The sequence below is a fragment of the Salvelinus namaycush genome, chromosome 10 (assembly GCF_016432855.1).
Source record: "Salvelinus namaycush isolate Seneca chromosome 10, SaNama_1.0, whole genome shotgun sequence".
NCBI classification, from domain to species: Eukaryota; Metazoa; Chordata; class Actinopteri; order Salmoniformes; family Salmonidae; genus Salvelinus; species Salvelinus namaycush.
The window spans coordinates 20,476,678-20,495,937 of record NC_052316.1 but is presented as its reverse complement, the minus strand read 5'-3'; the positions used below and the strand labels follow the sequence as shown (position 1 = coordinate 20,495,937).

General features: G+C 39.8%; 5 non-coding genes across 5 annotated transcripts; all 5 read right to left on the bottom strand.

The window, feature by feature from the left end:
* Nucleotides 1-2,157: 2,157 nt before the first annotated feature.
* Nucleotides 2,158-2,228, bottom strand: trnag-gcc. Its single transcript has one exon. It is a non-coding gene; the product is annotated as a tRNA-Gly (tRNA).
* Nucleotides 2,229-10,784: 8,556 nt separating this feature from the next.
* On the bottom strand, nucleotides 10,785-10,857 carry trnav-aac. The gene has a single exon. It is a non-coding gene; the product is annotated as a tRNA-Val (tRNA).
* A 599-nt stretch (nucleotides 10,858-11,456) lies between these two features.
* On the bottom strand, nucleotides 11,457-11,528 carry trnad-guc. The gene has a single exon. It is a non-coding gene; the product is annotated as a tRNA-Asp (tRNA).
* Nucleotides 11,529-15,052: 3,524 nt separating this feature from the next.
* trnag-gcc lies at nucleotides 15,053-15,123 on the bottom strand. The gene has a single exon. It is a non-coding gene; the product is annotated as a tRNA-Gly (tRNA).
* A 1,748-nt stretch (nucleotides 15,124-16,871) lies between these two features.
* Nucleotides 16,872-16,942, bottom strand: trnag-gcc. The gene has a single exon. It is a non-coding gene; the product is annotated as a tRNA-Gly (tRNA).
* Between the last annotated feature and the right edge of the window lie 2,318 nt (nucleotides 16,943-19,260).

Genomic DNA, 19,260 nt, shown 5'->3' with positions numbered 1-19,260 from the left:
ATCTTCCTGTGTAACAATAAATACTTTGGGTCATTCATCCCTGTTTCCTCATCTGAGTCTGCTCTTGGGTTGCCCTGTGTCGCTCCGCTTAACAAGTGGACGCATAAATTCTGGCCTAATAACAATCGCAAAATGTCATTACACTTTTTGGTGTTTTGTGTAACAGATGTCTCTTTCCATTCACCACTATTTGGAGGCTGGAAATACTGTATGTTGTGAGTGGATGAACATGCACATGTATCCTAGCAAAGGAGTCATTTGAAGTGATTGACAATCAAATGAAAACATCATGACTGGTTGTGTTGATGCTACAAAGGTAATACATTTTAAAAGTCAAATGACCAATCTTTACAACTAGGCCCAGAAAGATCCTATTGGATTAATGGGGATTCTATGTAATTCTATTATTAGCGACCAACTTGACGGAGCGTGAATCATTTTTTTAAGAATAATGCAAATATTGTACAATCCAGGTGTGCAAAGATCTTAGGGTGGGTTGCACCCTAAGGATTAGAGATAATCTAGGTTTTGTAAATGCAGGTTTATAATTAATCAGAGATGTCTTGCACCACTTAATTTTAAATCTGGATCAGTAAATCTATGATTACCGGTTTAAAACTATGATTAGTGACACCAATATATGAGTTATTTCGTGAGTTGAAACAAAGTAGCTAGCCTACTTGACAAATGAGGCAACAACATTGCTGTTCCTTGATCAAATAATAACAATATAATGTTAGAATTAATGCAACTCCATCGTGAAAGGTCATGGGTTGGCTGATTTGAAATAAAATCTGTTATTTGCCAGTACTAGACAGAAAACGAATTTGTTAGCTACTGTAGCTAGCTAGCTAGCATACAACATTATTTATTATTGTCGTTACTTAACGTTATTTAGCCATTTATTATTTGTCCGCTAGCCACCTGATCATTTATTTGAGCAAAAGGCTTAAAATGAATGTAGGTTTAAAGTGAAAATTAAACTTAGATAAGAGGATTGATTTAATTAAACTACGATTCATTTAAAACTAGTTTTAAAATGTGGTGCAACAAGATTAATAGGTAAACCTTGATTTAACCTAGTTTAAGAGTTAATCCATGTTGGTGCAACCCACCCTTAGAGACTTCCCCAGAAATACTCACAGCTGTAATCGCTGCCAAAGGTGATTCTAACATGTATTGACTCAGGTGTGGGAACATTTCAACATAGTAAAAAATCCCCAACAGAAAAACTCTTATTTTACTAAATTAAAATTTCAGTGCAGTTACCACACAACTTCCACTAACAGGCCCCCGATCATCATCCTAAAGGTACATTTTTTAATTAAACAAATACCTAATGCAAAAATGCTGTAAAGTAGGAGATCTGCATCTTTTAAATTGCTTGACACGGATATAAAGTGCTCAGCAAGTCATCATTGTTAACAGTTGGGAAAATGGCAGAGAGTGAAAAAGGCAAGCGATGTTGGATGTCCTGTGTTGGTTGTTGCTCAAAGACAGAATTGTTGAACGTATTTTGTAGTTGCTACTTCTGAGGTATGTGTGTGCGTCAATAGGACTTAGTGTTTTTGATTATTGAAATTGTTCACTTTAAGTTTGTATTATTCTGTTTCATTTGTTCCAGGGGGGAAGGGGAAGGCACCTTGGGAGTGCTTAGGCAAGAGGCCTGCGGGCATACATATACCCGTAGTATGTACTCTGTCTACGCACACTAGGTAAGACGTGGGCGGTCCACCCCCTGTAGTTTGGTTAGCGCGCCAGGTGGCGTTAATTAAGGTTAGGTAATTAGTGGGTGGGTAGGTAAGGTAGGAGGACTCTTTAACTTCTACTTTCTTTGCTTTGGTTCCATCCAGCCCCTTTTCCCCACATTACCATGCTAAGGAAATAAATTCCCAGTAAACGGTAACATTCTCTGCCTCTGTCATCCTTATCCGCACCTACAATCACATACCTCTTTCACTCCATGGAGTTGTGTGTAGCAGGGTGTTGTGTTCCCTCCTCCAAGAGGCGTGCGTAACAATTGGAGACAAAATATAGTTTACATGTCAACAATCTAAACCAACCTTGTCTGTTTGCCCCATAGTTGCGCACGTGTCGGTTTTGTTGCTCAAAAACCAACCTACAAATAACATTAGTGACCGAAGCAAAACATGTTCATGCATTGGCCGGGAATCGAACCCGGGCCTCCCGCGTGGCAGGCGAGAATTCTACCACTGAACCACCAATGCTTATCACTGCATAACAATCTAGGTCTATAAAGAGTCTATACAACAGTCATTTATGTGTGGCTGCAGTTCTTTTTGGTAAGATTACATGATATACAGCACTCATCATTTGCATCTCAATTGTACAGCTGGAGAAAGATTAGAAATCAATAAATACATCACCAGGTGGCGCTCTAGCTCGGAGAAAGCCTAAACCTGGGAGGCCTTAATAACTTATCCACAAAACTGTTGCTACCACATCCATGACGTGCAGATTGCGCTGCAGAGAATAATGCAGTTTACCAATCATGCAATTTCAAAAAATGTTGGTCTCCATAAAATGCTCAATCCAAACAAAACAAATACATTTGCAATTAGCCCCAGTCACTTTGTATCCAATGGTTTAAATAAAACAACCTAATTATCGTTTTTGCATGTGATGGGTTGTGTAAAAGGTTGCGTCAATCAAATCTGGTATCAGGATAAAATGTGATTCAGAGTCCCCGAATATACTATAATTATATTTATTTAACACAAGTGATAAATGGTAAATGCAATTTTCGTATATACAGGTTCACTGTATCACCACGCAGGGTAAAGCAGAGAACTGACTAAAATAGTACAGACATTTTCTTTTATTCTGTGACAGAGGTAATTCCAATTTTAGAGTTGGCCTGTCACAGTAGAGGTTTAGCGTGGTTTAAACTTGCTAGCCTATCGGTGGTGCCCAGACACAGCACTCAGGATTCAAATGTCCGGAATGGTGTTTGTGAAGATTGAACTGATTTGTTGGTTTCTACACATTCCTCAGTTCCTGTTTTCTTGTTATTCAGCATTTTTCCATCTTGTCTCAACCTTGTGGTTTGCACAGTCGACACCCTAGATTAGCAACAGCTTTTCTGCAGTCACGCTATGTTTTGTGATTAACATGTCCTTTTTCTATAAGGCATATATTTATGTTAAAAGAGAACAAAACCATCCTTCACAGTTGTAATTATACACTGAGGTACAGAGCCTTCAGAAAGTATTCACACCCAATTGACTACATTCTGTTGTGTTACAGCCATGGGGTGAAAGTAAACTCATATGGTCCAATACGGTGTCCCGCGAAAATAATAGTGGGGGTATGCCATACCGGTAAAACATGAGCCTATCACAATAATTAAAACTAAAATGTCAAGAAAACTGTAGGCTATTACACCACTTATTATCATCACCGCATGTCAGGCATGAAAAATGAGCGAATGGACTTGAAAACTGGTGGAACCTACGCTCAAAAATGCGATGTAGTTACAAGAAAACACTGCAATTTGCCAAGGCAGAGATGAGTGGCCAAAACAGAGATACGCAGACAACAGTGGACGCATAAATTCTTGCCTAATGTGAGTGCATGAAATCTGGTATCAGGACAAAATGTGATTCAGAGTCACCGAATATACTTTAAGTATTTTTACTAAACTCAAGCGATAAATGGTAAATGCAATTTTCGTATATAGGGGTTCTCTGTATCACCTCGCAGGGCAGAACAGAGAACTGTCAGGATGTAAGTAAACAGCTGTTCTTATACGGTGATAGACGTAGTTCCAACCCGTCTGTTGGCCTATCACAGTAGAGGCTGAGCGTGGTTTAAACTTTGCTCAGCCTATCGCCGGCGCTCAGATTGGTCCCAGCCTCTTGGCGCTCCTTGGTGTCCGGCGCTGTTGCTGTGTAGATTACGCTCCCACACCCCAGAGACTGAGGTCAGATAGCTCTGTAACATTGTTTGAGCCACTTGCACCTGCATAGAAAGCACAATGTTCTCACTCAAGGCTAACCACAGCTTCCCAGCACACTTATCTGGGGCTAACTGTTACTTCCAGCACACACACACAGACACCCAGGCGCCCAGGCCAACAGTTGCTAATATTCAATCACGTGATGTAGTATTGGGTTATAGTGCAATAAACATAAATCCTAACAGTATCCTAGCAAAGGAGTCCTTTGAAGTGATTGACAATCAAATGAAAACATCATGACTGGTTGTGTTGATGCCACAATAAAAAGGTAATACATTTTAAAAGTTAAATGACCAATCTTTACAACTAGGCCCAGAGAGATCCTATTGAATTATTAGGGATTCTATGTAATTCTATGATTAGCGATGATCAACAACCAACTTGATGGAGCTTGAAGAATTTTTAAAAGAATAATGCAAATATTGTACAATCCAGGTGTGCAAAGCTCTTAGAGACTTCTCCAGAAATACTCACAGCTGTAATCGCTGCCAACGCAGATTCTAACATGTATTGACTCAGGGGTGTGAATTAGGGGTGTGAACATTTAAATATTGAAAATAATCCCTAACAGAAAAATATATATATATACACAGAGACGACCTACAAATGACTGGCCCGGCCAACACAAACACACCTGCAGAATTTCAGCACTGTTAAGCACTGATTAAGTCATCATTTTAGAAAAAGGCCCATTTAATTCATTATTTCTCTTTATATTGAATTGTTGTGTCCATGTATGACATTTTATTACAAGGAATATCATGTGTGGAACTATACAGTGCATTTGGAAAATATTCAGACCCCTCGACTTTTTCCAACTTGTTACGTTACAGCCTTATTCTAAAATTGATTTAAAAAATATATAATTTGCTCATCATCTACACACAAACCTTAATAATAACAAAGTGAAAACATGTTTTTAGACATTTTTGCAAATGTATACAGTATGTATGTATGGAGCATTATGTATTTACAGTTTTATTCACAGGTTTTCAAGTACTGGTGACAAATCATTTGTATTTATTTCACCAGGTAGACCAGTTAAGAACAAGTTCTCATTTACAACTGCGACCTGGCCAAGATAAAGCAAAGCAATGCGACAAAAACAACAACACAGAGTTACACATAAACAAACGTACAGTCAATAACACAAAATAAAAGAAAAATCGAAAAATCTATGTACAGTGTGTGCAAATGTAGAAGAGTAGGGAGGTAGGCAATAAATAGGCCCTAGAGGCGAAAATAATTACAATTTAGCATTAATACTGGAGTGATAGATGTGCAGATGATGATGTGCAAGTAGAGATACTGGGGTGCAAAAGGATCTTCTCCTACCATATCAATTCTGTTATAGTCTCATACATTATTTTAACATTTTTACAAACTTCAGTGTTTTCTATCCAATGGTACCAACTGGTGGCAGGTAGCCTAGTGGTCGGAGCGTTGGTCGAATCCCCAAGCTGACAAAGTAAAAAAATATGTCATTCTGCCCCTGAACAAGGCAGTTAAACCCACTGTTTCTAGGCAATCATTGAAAATAAGAATTTGTTCTTAACTGACTTGCCTAGTTAAATAAAGGTAAAATAAAATATATATTTTTTGCATATCCTGGCTTCCGGGCCTGAATAACAGGCAGTTTACTTTGGGCACGTCAGCAAGGTGGAAGTTGAGAAAAAAGGACCCTAGCCTGAAGAGGTTTCAAATCTATGAATAGAAATATAGTTCTCTTGTCATTAATATATGAATTGATAATAGCTTTTAATAGATTACTTAATAGATTGTAGACAAACAGAAAAAAGTTTGAAAGGACAGGAAGTGTTGGAATTTCATTTGGCCAATGACAGGCATTCCACATTTAACCCCAGCCACTTGTGAAATATCAAGTGTTACTTTTTTTATATGGAGAGAAAAATATTTTTAAAAATCTATAAAATCAAGCAATTTCTTTTTTCCGTTTAAAATCTAACAATTGGTCAAAAAGTACACAGACCAGTGGCCAGTTTATTCAAATCAAATGTTATTTGTCACATACACATGTTTAGCAGATGTTAATGTGAGTCTAGCAAAATGCTTGTGCTTCTAGTTCCGACCATGCAGTAATATCTAACAAGTAATCTAACCTAACAATTTCACAACAACTACCTTATACACACAAGTGTAAAGGAATGAATAAGAATATGTACATAAAAATATATGAATGAGTGATGGCCGAACGGCATAGGCAAGATGCAGTAGATGGTATAGAGTACAGTATATACATATGAGATGAGTAATATAGGGTATGTAAACGTTATATAAAGTGGCATTGTTTAAAGTGGCTAGTGATACATTTATTACATACATTTTTCCATTATTAAAGTGGCTAGAGTTGAGTCAGTATGTTGGCAGCAGCCACTCAATGTTAGTGATGGCTGTTTAACAGTCTGATGGCCTTGAGATAGAAGCTGTTTTTCAGTCTCTCGGTCCCCGCTTTGATGCACCTGTACTGACCTCGCCTTCTGGATGATAGCGAGGTGAACAGGCAGTGGCTTGGGTGGTTGTTGTCCTTGATGATCTTTTTGGCCTTCCTGTGACATCGGGTGGTGTAGGTGTCCTGGAGGGCAGGTAGTTGGCCCCTGGTGATGCGTTGTGCAGACCTCACTACCCTCTGGAGAGCCTTACGGTTGTGGGCGGAGCAGTTGCCGTAACAGGAGGTGATACAGCCCGACAGGATGCTCTCGATTGTGCATCTGTAAAAGTTTGTGAGTGTTTTTGGTGACAAGCCAAATTTCTTCAGCCTCCTGAGGTTGAAGAGGCGCTGCTGCGCCTTCTTCACCACGCTGTCTGTGTGGGTGGACCATTTCAGTTTGTCTATGTGGAACATATCCCAGTCCACGTGATCGAAGCAATCTTGAAGCGTGGAATCCGATTGGTCGGACCAGCGTTGAACAGACCTGAGCACGGGTGCTTCCTGTTTTAGTTTCTGTCTATAGGCTGGGAGCAACAAAATGGAGTCGTGGTCAGCTTTTCCGAAAGGAGGGCGGGGGAGGGCCTTATATGCGTTGCAGAAGTTAGAATAACAATGATCCAGGGTTTTGCCAGCCAGGGTCGCGCAATTGATATGCTGATAAAATTTAGGGAGCCTTGTTTTCAGATTAGCCTTGTTAAAATCCGCAGCTACAATAAATGCATCCTCGGGATATGTGGTTTCCAGTTTACATAGAGTCAAATGAAGTTCGTTCAGGGCCGTCGATGTGTCTGCTTGGGGGGGGGATATACACAACTGTGATTATGATCGAAGAGAATTCTCTTGGTAGATAATGCGGTCGGCATTTGATCGTGAGCAATTCTAAGTCAGGTGAACAAAAGGACTTGAGTTCCTGTATGTTGTTATGATCACACCACGTCTCGTTAATCATAAGGCATACACCCCCACCCTTCTTCTTACCAGAGAGATGCTTGTTTCTGTCGGCGCGATGCGTGAAGAAACCAGGTGGCTGTACCGACTCCGATAGCGTGTCTCGAGTAAGCCATGTTTCCGTGAAACAAAGAACGTTACAGTCTCTGATGTCTCTCTGGAAGGCAATCCTTGCTCGGATTTCGTCTACCTTGTTGTCAAGAGACTGGACATTGGCGAGTAGTATGCTCGGGAGCGGTGCGCGATGTGCCCGTCTACGGAGCCTGACCAGAAGAGGTACACCACCCCGTTCACTCCTACAGAAAGTAAGTCACTTGGCCGTGGTTTGCTATATAAAGCGGGCAGACAGGTATCGAGGCATTCAGGTACTGTTCGATTGAATGGGCAAAACAAGTGACCTAAGCAACTGAGTGTGGTATGATCGTTGGTGCCAGGCGTGCCGGTTCCAGTATCTCAGAAACGGCCGACCTCCTGGCCTTTTCATGCATGACCGTTTTTAGGGTTTACTGAGAATGGTGTGACAAACAAAAAACATCCAGTCAGCAGAAATCCTGTGGGTGAAAACAGCTCGTTGAAGAGAAAGGAAATAATTGTGCAAGCTAACAGGCAAGATACAAACAAACAAATAACAGTGCAGTACAACAGTGGTGTGCAGAACGGCATCTCGGAATGCACAACTCATCTGTCCTTGTCACGGATGGGCTACTACATCAGACAACCACACCAGGTTCCACTTCTATCAGCTAAAAACAAGAAGAAGTAGATCCAGTGGGCATGCGATCACCAACCCATCACAATTTAGGAGTAGAAAAACATTGCCTGGTCCGACAAATACTGGTTACTGTTTGGTCATGCTGATCGCAGAGTCAGGATTTGGCGTAAGAAGCATGAGTCCATGGACCCATCCTGTCTGTTATCAATAGCCCAGGCTGGTGACGGTGGTATAATGGTGTGGGGAATGTTTTCCTGCCACACGTTAGATCCCTTGATACCAATTGACTAATGTTTCAAAGTCCGGAAGAATTCAGTCTGTTCTGGAGGAGACGGGGGGTCCGACCCCGTACTAGATGGCCACTGAGTGTATACTGAGTTTCAATATGGTAGATACTGTAGTCATTGTCTGTGTATCAAGTTTACAAAGAATAATTTCAAATTTACCCAAGTTTCATACATTCAACTTGTCAGATGCCGTTTTCAAATTCAGTTCTCTAAATACGGTATTAAAGTGATAATTCTTTGTTTTGTAGGATAACAACCAACCTCAAATTTGATCCTCACAATTCTCACAAAAAGCTTATTTCTCTCAAATGTGTGTACTTCCCTGTTAATGAGCATTTCTCCTTTACCAAGACAATCCTGACAGGTGTGGAATAACAAGAAGCTGATTAAACAGCATCATCATTACACAGGTACACCTTGTGCTGGGGACAATAAAAGGCTACTAAAATCTGCAGTTTTGTCACGCAATAAAATGCCACAGATGTCTCAAGTTGAGGGAGCGTGCAATTGGCATATTGACTGCAGGAATGTCCACTAGAGCTGTTGACAGAGAATTTAATGTTAATTTCTCAACCATAACATGCCTCCAACAATGTTTTTGAGAATTTGGCAGTAGGTCTGTGTTTTTTGGACGTTGAAACTTACCAATAGCAACGTGTAGCCGGTGTTTGAAACACCCATTTGTCATTTGTCTTTGTCGGTCATTGTAAATGTTGCTTGTTTTCCTGACAGGAATCTCTCCTACTATTTCCTGAGTACTTTATTATTTTGCACATTGGGTTTCATCCCGCTTTTATATACGGTGCTTTAATAAATAATTCAGTAGTTCTAAACTTTCGACTGAAGAAAAAAAAACTATTTGAACTATCCTACCAGGCTGTATCACTCGACTGACATTTTTACTAAACAAAAACGCCTTATTTCATAAATTAATAAATGTATCATGATATGCACGATATGGCAAAAACCCATATCATGGCACGTCAGAGACCAATTCACATTCATACCGGTATACTGCCCACCCCTAGAACTAGGTCCTGCCTCTCGCTGAATAGTATAAAGCAGATTATTCAGTTGACGTTACTATCGGTCCTAGACTATGCAACATCATCTCAATAAACGCAGCTGCCACTTCATTAATGCCATTACATGCAGTTTATCATAGCGCACTGCACTTTATTACAAGTGACAATTTTTGTACTTCTCACTGTGTTCTCTACCAGAAAGATGGTTGGCCCACTGATGTCACATAGGTTGATACATTGCTATGTTTTCATTTATAAAGCCCTTTTACAAAAAGTCTCACTGTACCTAACATGATTACTAAACTTTAGGCATACGAGTTACCACACCCGGTCTCAGGGATGGCTAGCTCTGAAAATTCCTTTGGTCTCTACGGAGATACGTAAATCAGCTTTTAGTTTCTTGCACCTTATTTGTGGAAACAGCTTGAAAATGTTCTTAAATGTAATGTTTTGGTGGCTCTAAGCCAATTCAGAAAGCTGATTGAGGACCTTTTTACTGATGAATGTGTTTGGTTTTTATGACCGTGTTTATCTTTGTTTGCATTTTGATGTGTGTATTTTCTGTAATTTATGTAATTCAAGGCTCATCTGTTAAAGAGACCTTGGTCTTAAATAAAAAACATTTAAATGACTTTGTTACAAATAGAAAACATCTTTGTCAGCCCCAATGGAGAATGCATTGAGTAGAAGAACATCGTTTTTAAACCCAAAGGGCGAAATGGGCCAATGCTTCCGGGAACGCCTATTTGAAAAGCAGTTTCTAGGCATCTTCATACTAAACAATCTTTGGTAGAACTTTCAGTCAAGCACCAGTCCTCAAGAGAACCTTCATAACAATATTGTAACAGTGTGCAAGCAAGCCATGAACAGTGGCCTGGAAATACAATTACAGTGTATTTACAGTACGCAAATAATTAGTAAGAAACAACTGTCATCATTACAATGTCCTCAACTTTACTGTGGACAGATGGCAATGTTACCATAATTTAGCAAAGTTTGTAAAAAAATGACCTAGCCATGCTAAAGTTAGCTAGCTATAATCCGGTGCGCTCCCCTCAGTTTGAGCTTTCTGGCTAACGTTATACTGGATCTTCAAGTCAAACTGACGACATCACAATGAAGACAAAAGGTTTTCCTACCATTTTTTGCCTCCTTTAGAAATGTATTGTATTTCCAAGCTACTATAATGCACTTTTGACTACATCTTAATCAACACCAATTGATAAGTGCATTGAGTATAACGTTCAGTCGGAAGTCAGTGTGCCAAAGAATGTTCAAAACAATATTGTTATTGATTGTGCAACACATGAATATTGTATTTATTTGTTTGTTTATGTTCAGACATTGGCCATAGATTAACACTACTATTTACTTTTTGAAAATATGTTTCCGCCCGGTCTCGAACCGGGGACCTTTCGCGTGTTAGGCGAACGTGATAACCACTACACTACGGAAACTGAACTTAGCAAGCAAAAGTACTCCAAATAAACCAACTGCATATTACCTTCACCTATAGCATTATTATTATACCTTTTTTTAAACAGGGAGTCACCATTAAGGCCAGGATCTCTTTCGCAAGGGAGCCCTGCACATACAATTCATACACCAAATCAAATACAAATAAAACTAAAGCACAACAATCAAGAAAAACAGAAACATTCCTCAGCAAATAGTTCCCCAATCAATATCTTTAAATTGCAGAGCGTCAAATTGCACTGCATTTTGCAGTTGGTTCCAGCAATAAGGTGCATTTAAACTAAAAGCGGAAAAACCTAATTCGGTGGAGACCTTACCCGGTGAGTGTGTTTGGTATCTCATGTTTTTTATACTATAACAAGTTAAGTAAGTTGTAAGCTTGTGTAGTATATAATGTATGTATACTGTTCTCCTTACAGCCAATCATGGCGTTTAATGATCATATTCTACATTTTCTCTTGCCCATGACAACCAATTACTGATGCGCATAACGAACACAAATGTCCATCCAAGTAAAATGGTGAGGTTTCAGGTATATCGATTACAAATCAACATTGAAAAACGTTAAAAAAAAAGTTTTCTCCCCGTCGGGGAATTGAACCCCGGTCTCCCGCGTGACAGGCGGGGATACTGACCACTATACTAACGAGGACTACATGCACAGCATCACAATGGTGTTTTATATAATTGATCACCACATTATCATTTTTGCATGTGATGGGTTGTAATTATGCACTGAGGTACAGTGCCTTCAGAAAGCATTCACACTCCATTATGTTGTGTTACAGCCATGGGGTGAAGGTAAGCTCATATGGTCCAACACGGTGTCCAAAATAAATAGTGGGGGTATGCAGTACCAGTAAAACATGAGCCTATCACAATAATTAAAGCTAAATGTCAAGAAAACTGTAGGCTATTACACCACGTTTTATCATTACCGCATGTCAGGCATGAAAAATGAACGAATTGACTTGAAAATGGGTGGAATCTATGCTCCAAAATGCGATGTGGTTAGATGAAAATACTGCATTTTTTTGCCAAGTAAGAGATGAGTGGCCAACACAGAGAAACGCAGACAACAGTGGACGAAAAAATTCTGGCCTAATGACAATCGCAAAATGTCATTACACTTTTTGATGTTTTGTGTAACAGTCTCTTCCCATTCACCACTGTTTGAAGGCTGGAAATACTGTATGTTGTGAGTGGATGAACATGCACATGTATCCTAGCAAAGGAGTCCTTTGAAGTGATTGACAATCAAATGAAAACATCATGACTGGTTGTGTTGATGCCACAATAAAAAGGTAATACATTTTAAAAGTTAAATGACCAATCTTTACAACTAGGCCCAGAGAGATCCTATTGGATTAATAGGGATTCTATGTAATTCTATGATTAGCGATGATCTATCGATGATCAACAACCAACTTTACGGAGCATGAAGAATAATGCAAATATTGTACAATCCAGGTGTGGAAAGCTCTTAAGAGACTTCCCCAGAAATACCCACAGCTGTAATTGCTACCCAAGGTGATTCTAACATGTATTGACTCAGGGGTGTGAATTAGGGGTGTCAACATTTAATCACTGAAAAAAATCCCTAACCGAAATAATTTTTCAATTTTAATTGACAAAATTAAAATTCAGCGCAGTTATCACGAAACTTCCACTAACAGGCCCGATTATCATCCTAAAGGGAAATTTTTTAATTATGGTGAGAATCAGCGTGTCAGATGTGTTGTTGCCTACCCTTACCACCTGGGGGTGGCCCGTCAGGAAGTCCAGGATCCAGTTGCAGAGGGAGGTGATTAGTCCCAGGGTCTTTAGCTTAGTGATGAGCTTTGTGGGCACTATGGTGTTGAATGATGAGCTGTAGTCAATGAAAAGCATTCTCACATAGGTGTTCCTTTTGTCCAGGTGAGAAAGGGCAGTGTGGAGTGAGATTGAGGTTGCGTCTTCTGTGGATCTGTTGGGGCGGTATGCGAAATGGAGTGGGTCTAGGTTTTCCGCAATTATGGTGTTGATGTGAGCCATGACCAGCCTTTCAAAGCACTTCATGGCTACCGACGTGAGTGCTACGGGGCGGTAATCATTTAGGCAGGTTACCTTCGCTTTCTTGGGCACAGGGACTATGGTGGTTTGTTTGAAACATGTAGGTATTACAGACTGGGTCAGGGAAGTGAGACATGAAGTACGTACTGACAACTTGGAGAAGAGGCACACAACAGAGAACCTAAAACGTTATTAATACCATCGTTGCTTAGTGGGTGGGGGCCAGCCATAAGGTGAGCGAGCGCCATCTGGTAAGTTTTCCACTAGTTGCCACAGCCACAAAGTCAAAATTGTCTATATCGGTACATTGAACTGCATTGCCCCCCCCCTAGTGGTCATATGCAGAACCACATCTGAATTGTGAATATTGCTGTTTAAACATTAAGATAAATTGTACAATTGTCACATCCCTAGTGTGAATACTTATGTAAATGAGATCTGTAGTTCATTTGCAATACATTTGCTAAAATGTCTAAAAACATGTTTTCACTTTGTCATTATGTGGTATTGTGTGTATTGATGGGTGAGAACATTTTTATATTTTTAATCCATTTTGAATTCAGGCTGTAACAACAAAATGTGGATAAAGTCAAGGGGGTTGAATATTTCTGAAGGCACTGTAGCTAGCTAACATTTTTCATTTGGCACAATCTGAACATTTTAGCGGAGATTAAACAGTGCAACTAAACTTGCTCTTTTTGTCACATAAACTGAAATTAGGGGAACTATTCAAATTTTAGCAACCAGGAAATGGCAGAGCAATTTCTGCATAGTGCATCTTTAAATCATGATGTACCTACCTAAAAAATATATGTATGAAAAGGCAACAGGACTTCCTGACTGACCAAGTCTGTTCATAATTAAGGGCTTCTCTACCTTATTAACAGCACCATCATCAAGGCAGGTCCTACAGGCTCTAGTTTTGTCACACCTGGACTACTGTTCAGTCGTGGGGTCAGGTGGTGCCATAAAGAGGGAAAATTGCAATTGGCTCAGAACAGGGCAGCACAGCTGGCCCTTGGATAAACACAGAGAGCAAACAATAATATGCATGTCAATCTCTCCTGGTTCAAAATGGAGGAGAGATTGACTTCACTATTTGTATTTGTGAGAGGTATTGACATATTAAAAGCAGCTGTTTGTTTAAACGACTAGCACACAGTTCAGACACCCATGCATACCCCACAAGACATGCCACTAGAGGTCTCTTCACAGACCCCAAGTCCAGAAAAGACTATGGGAGGCGCACAGTACTACATACAGCCATGAATACACCGAACTCTATTCCACATCGGGTAACTGATGCACGCAGTAGAATCAGATTTGAAAAAACTGATAAAAATACACCTTATAGAACAGCGGGGACTGTGAAGCAACACAAACATAGGCAGACACACGCATACACGATAACATACGCACTATTTACACAGTACAAATGGATTTGGTGTTGTAGATAGTGGAGTAGTGGCCTGAGGGCACACACTTAGTGTGTTGTGAAATCTGTTATGAATGTATTGTAATGTTCTTAAAATTGTATAACTGCCTTAATTTTGCCAGACTCCAGGAAGAATGTGGATCCATAATAAATACAAATAAGTCAACTACAGGGATCGGAGCAGGTAAACATACTACAAGAAGTGGTAGAGGAAAGAGCGGATAATAACAATTTACATGGATTCGCTGACAACGTCACGAAAACGATGCGCATCTTTCAATGGGGCAGAAGTCAGTATGTTGTTGTGATTCTGATGGTCAGATAACTAGCAACAATGACAAGAACCTGTCATGTAGGGAATAGTAGATGTCTCGTTTCAGCTAGTTTTATCTTGTTCTTGATACCATGTCTTGTTTTGAGGTATTTTAACTACCTATGTTAATATGGCTAAAATTCACTAGCTAGCTAACCAACAACTGTAACAATATATTTGAGAGACAACAAGTGCTCATTGTGCAAATGTATTTGTTTTCAATAAACATTGGAGACAAAATATAGTTTACATGTCAACAATCTAAGCCAAACATGTCAGTTTTGCCCCATAGTTACGCACGTGTCGGTTTTGTTGCTCAACAATCAACCCTTCTATAAACCAAAATAACATGGGTGACCAAAGCAAAACATGTTAATGCATTGGCCGGGAATCGAACCCGGGCCTCCCGCGTGGCAGGCGAGAATTCTACCACTGAACCACCAATGCTTAGCATTACATAAAAAAAATAGATCTATACAACAGTCAGTTATGCATGGCAGCAGTTTTGTTTTGGTAAGATTACATGAAATATGACACTCATCATTTGCATCTGAAATTGGACAACTGTAAACGTTATGAGAAAGATTAGAAATCAGTAAATACAAAAATACATCAACAGTATGACCACCAGGTGGCGCTCTAGCTCGGAGAAAAAGTCTAAACTTGGGAGGCCAAAATAACTTCTCCACAAAACTGTCGCCACCACATCCATGACGTGCAGATTGGAAACCTACATTATTCTCTGCAGTGCAATCATGCAATTTCTACAAAATGTTCATCATAAAATGCTCAATCCAAACAAAACAACCGATAGATACACTTGCGATTAACCCCAGTCACTTTGTATCCAATGGTTTTTATAAAACTGACAACCTAATTATCGTTTTTGCATGTGATGGGTTGTAGTTATAAACGGAGGCACAGAGCCTTCAGAAACTATTCACACCACATTGACTTTTTCTACATTCTGTTGTGTTACAGCCAGTGGTGAATGTAAGCTCATACGGTCCAGTATGGTGTCCCGCAAAATAAATAGTGGGGGTATGCAGTACCAGTAAAACATGAGCCTATCACAATAATTAAAACTAAAATGTCAAGAAAACTGTAGGCTATTACACCACTTGTTATCATCACAGCATGTCAGGCATGAAAAATGAACGAATGGACTTAAACTGGTGGAACCTATGCTCAACAATGCGATGTGGTTAGACGAACACCCTGACATTTTGCCAAGGCTGAGATGAGTGACCAACAAAGAGATATGCAGACAACAGTGGACGAAAAAATTCTGGCCTAATGACAATCGCAAAATGTCATTACACTTTTTCATGTTTTGTGTAACAGATGTCTCTTTCCATTCACCACTGTTTGGAGGCTGGAAATACTGTATGTTGTGAGTGGATGAACATGCACATGTATCCTAGCAAAGGAGTCCTTTGAAGTGATTGACAATCAGATGAAAACATGACAGGTTGTGTTGATGCCACAATAAAAAAGTAATACATTTTAAAAGTTAAATGACAAATCTTAACAACAAGGCCCAGAGAGCATACTGAATTAATAGGGATTCTATGTAATTCTATGATTAGAAACGTGTCAAGAGAATTTTCAATCCCAATGATAATAACTATCGATCAATCAATAGCTTGATAACTATCGACCAATCCCCGAGGTTTGTAAGACCATGGGTTTAATCATGATTAGTCAAAGACTCAGCTTATGCAAAAAGATAGTACAGTTTATTCAGAGAACGTTCTGCCGTTCATATACAAAGATATTCCTTGTATAACATTCTTCTAACCTACGCACGCACACTAACATTAGGAGAGTCACATCCCTAGTGTGGATACTTATGTAAATGAGATCTGTATTTAATTTGCAAACATTTTGCTAAAATGTCTAAAAACATGTTTTCACTGTCATTATAGGGTATTGGGTGTAAATTGTTAAGATTTTTTATTTTTTTTAATCCATTTTGAATTCAGGCTGTAACAACAAAACGTGGATTAAGTCAAGGGGTTTGAATACTTTCTGAACATATATGGCCAATATACCACAGCTAAGGGCTGTGTCCAGGCACTCCGCATTGCATCGTGCAAAAGAGCAGCCCTTAGCCGTGGTATATTGGCCATATACCACACTTCCTCAGTCCTTATTGCTTAAATAACATGGGTGACCAAAGCAAAACATGTTAATGCATTGGCCGGGAATCGAACCCGGGCCTCCCGCGTGGCAGGCGAGAATTCTACCACTGAACCACCAATGCTTATTACAACATAAAAATCTAGGTCTGTAAATAGTCATTTTTGCATGGCAGCAGTTCTTTTTGGTAAGAATACATGCAGGGATGGATGCAAACTGGTGACACTTTTTTTTGTTGCACTGAAACATGCAAAAAATCCCTGCTAGGGAGAAATGCAGGTTTTAATTAATTAAACAACAAAGAATATGATCTACAGTCTCTGTGTGTAAAATAAAAAGTGGTTAATGTGAACCTAACTCACAGCAAAAAAATGTAAAGGAAGCAATCCAATGTTATTTGTTACCTAGACTTTACAGCAAATGACACTCAAGTCTTAAGAAGAAAAAAAAACAATACACTAATATTGCAGTTAGCCATGACAGCCTTTAAAATAGAACACTTGTGACCACACACATACATATTGCACTTGGGAAAAAAACAGCTTAAGTTGAAATACAATGAAACAAACAGGCATTCTATTTTTGCTCTATTATAGTGGCCACTATAGTAGATATCGATCAAGTGCACAAGGCTACATGTGTGCAAAAATAATGTTCACTGAGTAAAACATTTCAATAATCCCCCCTCACTCACACACAAGTGTTACTATCAAGTTCAACACAACTAAAGCAAAATCTTTGGGCTACATTATTACATTGTACACTTTCTGCCTGTGGACATCGGTTCTACAATGTGCCAGCAGAGCATGATACCCTTTGTTGGCATAATTGATCTCTTTCAGGCAGAGAGTACACCTGGCATACCCCTTTTTATCCACTGTATTGAAAAAGTGAGAAAGAGAGAAAGCGTGTGGTGTTCCTTTCACCTCTATAGTGGCATCCAGTTTAAGCAAGGCCCAGCTCCAGCTACACTTGTTTAACAAGCAACGCCTCATTTTCACCTATTTGTCTCATTCTGAAAATTAAACACATACTGTAGAGGGAAAAAATACTGTTAGTTCATTAGCTGGTTAACATTTCACACAGATTTCCAGGGTCCAGTAAGCAACTAACATGCTGACCAAACCGGACACGTCGCGTGCGCCAGCGTCGCAAAATAAATTTAGAAATCCATGTTATTCAATTATTGCACCCACACTGCTTGCGCGCTCCAACAAGCGTCTGCGACACCAAGGGCTAAAATAGATGTCGTTCCCATTTCTGACGCAGTTCGCGCTGCAAGTCCTGCCCCTCCCATCTCCTCATTGGTTTATAGAAGCAGGTACCCACGTGCCATCTCCTCATTGGTTATACCCACGTGGGTGATAGAAAGACGAACTGTTTTGCCGGTAGTCCTGGTAATACAATGAACGTTTAGATGCCAATCACCATATAATTGAAACGATAAAAGAGCCTGGAAGGAGGAGAGATGACTAGAAACGATTCGGTTGGCCGTTTTATGTGTGGATTAATTGTCGGAGTAGAGATCCTTGTGCATTTCAGGTAAAATAACAACTCAATGTTTATATCCCAGGACAAATTAGCAAGCTAACTAGCTAAATTACCATACATGTTTAATGCTTTTCGACCTGTCCCCAAATTAATGTCATTGGTTCAGAGTTTGTTTTGATATTTTAACCTGCGTGTTGTGATCGCGTTTGGTGTGGGGTGGCAAAATAAATTTATGCACGATAACGTTACCAGTTAATAGTAACTATCGCGAATTGGTTAGGTAGCAAGATACTTAACAATGCTAACAACACTTGTTCCACCACACTTTCTCCATCACCTTGAGAGAGAAGAGACAACCAATGTGCTAGTTACAGCATCAGCGTGCGCTCTGGAAAGACCGAGCGGAGAGTTGAAAGGCAATAAAGCAGCGCGTCCCCTGAACGATAACGAAGAGTTATGACGGTGAGAAGGTGAGAAGGTGATGAAGCATACTTCCTGAGCTGTAATCGAAAAACAACTGGAAGTTTAAGTCTCTCCAGTCGCTTGCTGCATTCTGTTGTTATGTGAACGATTGGTTTAGCCTTTGAAACATACAGTATTGCTCCAAACGCGCATCACTCGTTGCGTACAAAGCCCCCTTCGCCCAAACTTTTCTCATCGGATCTACACGAATCACGTAGGTCACCTATTTTGGATTCAAAACGGCGAATTTCGCCGAAAGGTGACTAGTTTACATCCCTATAACATGAAATACGACACTCATCATTTGCATCTCCAATGGGAACCATCTAATCAAATTAGAAATCAATACACACATCAATAGTATGACTAGCAGGTGGCGCTCTAGCTCGGAGAAATAGCCTAAACTTAGGAGGCCAAAATAACTTCACCAAAACTGTTGCCACCGCATCCATTACGTGCAGACAGTGCTGCAGAGAATGTACCTTTCTA